Raw genomic sequence first — 6068 nt, 5'->3', positions numbered from 1 at the left:
TGTTTAAAGTCCACAAACACCACCGAAGGGTACTCCGGTACAGCGGGTACTACGGGTACACTACCTTCCCCAACCTCGGGCTGTGAAGCCCTCCCCCTCTTACTCTGACGTGTCCCTATGTTTAGTCTCGGCATCTGTTTCAGCATACGATTTAAACAAACTTGCATAGGCACGTAAAGCACATAATTCACACAATTGAACCTTGAGTAATCAGCTAGGTACACACTTTCTCCAACAAATCCCAATTTGATACATAAATTCAGTTTACAGTAACTCAGACGATCTCTATAGCTGTAAAAAGTTTAACATGATAAACATAATCTACTCGGTCAGTTCGGATATCATGGCATGGCTCAAATGTTACTCTATATATATAGACCTGATAATCATGTGAAATATTCATATATGTTCATAGAAATGCAACTTAAAACACGTCATTATCAACCTTCAACATTAGAAGCAAACAACTCAATTAGACTAGTCAGACGGTCTCTGTGACGATTTTTACACATTCTTCAACAATTAACATCACCATTACCATATTAAAAGTTTAACTCTTGCATATGCATTCATATCCAACACAAAATCTCAATTATAGAAAACGAATTTCAACTTGGGCACTTTTAAGACGGAGTTTTAAGGTAAGTTTTAAGGTGAAAATTATCAAAATCCAACTTTCAACATGGTATATACAACATATAGTACTCAATTTCACCATCCAACATGTAGAAAACAACCAAAATCAATTTTGATTTTTTTGCAAACCCTAGAAAATTCGTCCCCAATTTGGTAATTTCTATTCTATTTTTGGAGCAATTAATCATCAACAATCATTAAAGGGAAGCATATGAATCACATTCAACAATTAAAAGCAATGATTCGTCCGTATGAATCGAAATTTCAGTTAATTCTACCATTCTAATAAGTTCAAAGTGATAAAACATGTAAATAGGGAAGAAATTCATACCTTGATTAGATAGGAAAGTAGGAGGACGAAATTAAACAAAGCAAACAACCCAAACTAATCACCACCAACACAAGAATATGAGAGTTTTGAGAGATTTAGGGCTTCGGGTTCGAATCGAAGAAGAAAGAATAAGAAGAATGAGAAGAAATAAGGGTTTTAAGAAACCCGCAAGAACCTCTGCACTGTAGCCTACTCGATCGAGTTCCTAGGGTACTCAATCGAGTGCCCTCTACCCGATCGAGTAGGTGCTATTTCGTCGAGTATCTGCAGAAAATTTCCACATCCCGACGTCATAGCTTCCTAACTAGATCGAGTGAGGTCTACTCGGTCTAGTAAGCACTCGAACTCGGTCAAGTAAGGTTGAGTACTCGGTCAGAAATACGAAGTAAATTGAAGATTCCTGCAAAAATAATATCGCGTGTCGATTCCAAACTATGTTCGGAATTCGTCACTAGTTATCATACTCACTCATGTATTACCATTTATACTCAAGCATACCATACCGTCTTATCAGATAAGATTTATATCATGTTACGCCAGAACAAATTCACACAACACGGTTTACCTGTTACCGAGTCAACCAATCACGGACAGCTGCAATACAACGACAACCAACAAACTGTAAACACCAACCGATTACCGTATATACGCTGCCACGCAAACACAACTACAACACAACAACCACGACACAACAATCGACACACTAGACCATCCACAGAAACTGAGTAGGCAAACCTACCTTTAAGCAACTGCAACCATTCCATGTCCACACATGCAAAACCCAGTAATCAAGCAACACCTATACACACAATACAACCATCTATCACCACCAAGCAAACCCTAACTGAAAACACAAGGCACAGATGATGATGATGACATACCTACAAGAGGAAAACTGGCAAAGGACCGCTACCCGACTCAAGTTATGCACTCCTAAGGCACAAGGACCTTTAAAGGCTTCCATGGAGGTTATATGGTGAAGGGAAGGGAAGGAGGCGACCTAAGGATCTGAAGAAATGAGGCGGAAATGATTTGCGGATTTAACAAAACACGATTATAAACCCTCGCTGAAAACCCGTTACTCGATCGAGTGGCCCACCTACTCGATTGAGTGGCCCCTACTCGATCGAGTATCTAAGCTACTCGATCGATTAGTCTCTACTCTATCGAGTACCACCCCTAACTCAAAGCACAAGATGACTTTGGTACGCACTCCTAAGGACTATTACCGCTCCCAAGCTCAGTCAACGGGTCCCTAAAAGGGCGGATATTACATTAGCTGCCACTCCTTTGTCAAAGACTGCAACATCGTCTTCAACTCAGATAGCTCACTTACCCCACCAGAAGATGATACACCTTGATTGGGAGGAGGAAAGAAAGGAGGCTTCTGAAAGCCTTGTTGAGCCTTATGAGGAGGGACATATGGCTACTGCTGCTTCGGTGGAGTAGGATTGAGCACATTTTGACTTGTCCACCTCAAATTGGGATGGACTGCCCCTTGTTTATTATAGTAGGAACCCCCTCCTTGCCTGTATTGTTGGAAGGCAAGGACCTGTTCCTTCTCTGTAAGATAGTCAATAGCAGTATGACCGTCATTGCTCCCACACCTCTCACATGTGACGGTGTCCTGTCTAGTAAGCAAATGAACCGTCTGAGGCTCCCCAGCAGATTGCAGCTCCAATCTATCAAAACGGGCATTCATGGCTTCCAGCTGAGCCATTACTTCCTTATCAACTGAGTGAACTGTTCTAATACCATCCCGTGAGTTCCCATATTCAGCACAATGGGTCGCCATCTCCTCAATGATGCTCCATCCCTTATCATCGTCAATATTCTTCTGAAATCTACCTTTGGATGAGGCGTCCAGAATAGCTCTATGGTCGTCATATAACACATTATAGAATTGGTTACATAGAAATCATTGATCAAACCCATGATGAGGAAGAGACCTCACCAGTTTCTTGAACCGATACCAGGCTTCATAAAACGTCTCATTGGGTGCCTGCTTGAAGCTTGTTATCTTTCCCCTCAGGTGATTAGTGCGCTGCGGAGGGAAATACCTTTTATAAAAAGCAAGAGCAAGGGTTTCCCAATTCGTGATCCCGACGGCCGTGCGGTCCAAGTCGGTCAGCCACTCCTTGGCTGAGTCAGTCAAAGAAAAAGGAAACAGCACCTCCTTAATCTTATCTTGAGTTACCCCCTTTGTGGCGGGGATAGTAGAATAGTAGTCCGTAAAGACCTCCATATACTTCCTCGTGTCTTCACCTGCCACACATCTAAAGAGGTTTCTCTCCACCAGATTGATATAAGACGGACGGATGTCAAAAGTATTGACATCCTCAGTCTGGAGATTGAAACCCTTGGGAATAGATGATGCTTTAGGCTCCGAATGACTTGCAATATTCGGCATCTTTACTGGTTGGTTTACAGGACTAAGATTGTCTTCTCCTAAATACTGGTCTTCTGTAAATAGAAAATGCTGAAACTCGGGTTCGAAAGTACTCAAGTCTTCCTTTCGTGATTCTCTTTGCAGATGGAGTCTATGCCTAAACAGTCGCTCTAGCTCAGAATCAGCTGAAACTAACTCCGACCTGTTTGACCTGGGCATACACAACACTGAAAGAGATAAATGAGAACTGTCTCAAGGAATAAAAATTCCCCGAGACGGTAAAATAAACGAAACAAAAACAGATAGGGCTATTGCCTCCCCGACAACGGCGCCAAAATTTGACAGGGCAGTCGTATACCTATCAAAAATAACCAACTAAACTAACTATATAGCTAGGAAAGTCGGGTCGATCTCCATAGGGAGGCAAGATATCTGTAAAAGGTTCATCTATCTGGTCACGAAATGGGGGTTGTATTTGGTTTTCTAAACTAAAAAGGCTTAAGGGAAAGAGAAATAAATAAGAGCAGTAAAAGGGCAGAAAACAAGAATAAGAATATCAATAAAGAGAGAACATGTCGGGATTTCGGTTCACTACGGCAGCCTAATGACTCAACTGCAAATAGTCTCGATAACTCATTGTGAGACGGATGTTGAAAGGTCCTTCTGGTCCACTTTCTATCCTAGATTTCCACTAACTTAACTTCCGTCCTCGTCAGGGTAGTCTACTATTCATAGCAGGTCTATTTAGTCCAATCTTCCAATCCAGGATTAAATTTAACCAGATTAAAGGGTAACTTAGAAGCGTGCACTCAACTAAGTCGATAAATACAATTAAATTGTCATGGGTACAGGATGTCACAAATAAGTCATCTAGCCTATTCGCTACATCGTCACAATTCTACCATAGATCTCCTAGTCCCAACATGAATTAAATTAGCTACTTATACTATCAATATTGTCAAGATTAATAATAATGAATGAACTAATAGTAAGCATAATGAAATTATAATAAAATTGCATAAACAAAGATTACGGCAGAAATTAAGGAATAGAGAAACAAGTAATTTAAAGCAACTAATAATGAAATTAAGATTAAAAGAAGAGAAGGATTACAATCGCGAGAATTCCGGCGTAAAGAACAACGAGATCCAAGCAAAATAACCCGAAAGCAAAAGTTACAGTGAAAAAGTTTAGGGAAAAGAGAAAGCAGCGTTCAAGAGTGTTTTGCAGTGAAAGATAGATAAGATGATCTAAATGACCTAATTAACTCACGCTTAAATAGAAAATAACTAAGTCCATAAACTAAAATAAGTAACACGGACTAATTAAGACCCGTGAAACACTAATCCACTCGATCGAGCAGTCTGAAACAGCTCGATCGAGTACTTCAGCCAGCAAACCATTCGATCGAGCATAAGTATCACTCGATCGAGTAACCTCGAATTCCAGCATTTCAATCGAGCACAGTAGATTACTCAATCGAACTCCTCAGCTTGTGAAACCACTCGATCGACTAAGAAAAGTCTTCGATCGAGTGTTCTTCCTCTAAAACAGCTCCAAACTCGTTGTCGACTGCTTCGTAGACCATTCCTTCATGCATTCCAATGCAGTATCTCGCTCTGAAAATACCGTCTCCTCAAAATGCATACAAAACAGGACGAAAATGGTACGATTCTACTACTTTCACGTTCATTCCTGCAAAATAGACAAGATGAACCAAAGTAGCTATTTCGGGGTATAATGCAATATAAACAGTATAAAAGTACATGGAAATATGTGCAAAAATAGACTAAAAAGACTATACAAAATGCACGTATCAGATGGTTTTGGGGATGAAGATGATGAGGAAGATTGTTATAATTTGACACAGTCATCACCCCCTCCCTATGTTTTTATGCCTATTGACTCCTCTTGTAATATTATTGAAATGACACATTCTAACGATGATACATTGATTCATAATGATTTGAGTGATGTCTTCAGCTTTGTTGATTCTTCAAGTGTGAATGTTGAGAATGAGCAAGAGAGAGTTGTGGTTAAGGAGGGTGACGTCGACGAGGTAGAACTCGAGGTTCCAAGTTTTGTTGGAGATGATCATTCCATGATTGATAATTTGGGAAATATATTACCTGTTAGAGAACCTATGGTTTTAGGGAATGATGTAATGATTGCAGGTTTCAAGGAGAGCATCAATGAGGTAAAAGCGGAGGAGTTAATTGAGTTATTTCCTCAAAAGGAGGAACCACTCACGGCTCGTTTTAAGGAGCTACCCCAGTTAGTTCTGAATGCTCCGTATATCTTATCTTTCTCTTATTTGGTTTTTCTTAGACCCAGGTCATCATACAAAGAACCATATCATGACAACGAAGCTATTTTTGAACAACGTAGAGGTTTGAAGAATCACTTGTATGCTTGTACCTCTTTTGTTCAAGAATTGTTACAATTGATATTTTGTTATTATCATTCATCTAACTTGTTTGCGAGCATGTTTGATAAACTACTCAGGGCATTGAGTTGTTCCGCTCTTGACAAATCATTCAGTTGAAGGAGATTTTTGAAAGGTAAATTTCTAGCCTTTAACTTAAGTCGGGTGGTAACTCCGCGAGATGTCGAGCCAACGATGTAAAACAACAGCGCTTCTGGGAGGCAACCCACAGTTTTGTGTGTGCAAATTTTGCAAAAAAAAAAAAAAAAAAAAAAAAAAAAAAAAAA

At 39.9% G+C, this 6068-nt stretch overlaps 1 non-coding gene across 1 annotated transcript; it reads left to right on the top strand.

Annotated features, from left to right (window-relative positions):
* Positions 1-2895: 2895 nt before the first annotated feature.
* On the top strand, positions 2896-3002 carry LOC141636534 (small nucleolar RNA R71). The gene has a single exon (XR_012541140.1). It is a non-coding gene; the product is annotated as a small nucleolar RNA R71 (small nucleolar RNA).
* Positions 3003-6068: the final 3066 nt, after the last annotated feature.

The sequence above is a fragment of the Silene latifolia genome, chromosome Y (assembly GCF_048544455.1).
Source record: "Silene latifolia isolate original U9 population chromosome Y, ASM4854445v1, whole genome shotgun sequence".
Taxonomy (NCBI): Eukaryota; Viridiplantae; Streptophyta; class Magnoliopsida; order Caryophyllales; family Caryophyllaceae; genus Silene; species Silene latifolia.
The sequence above is the reverse complement of the archived record's forward strand: the minus strand, read 5'-3'. Positions and strand labels throughout refer to the sequence as shown.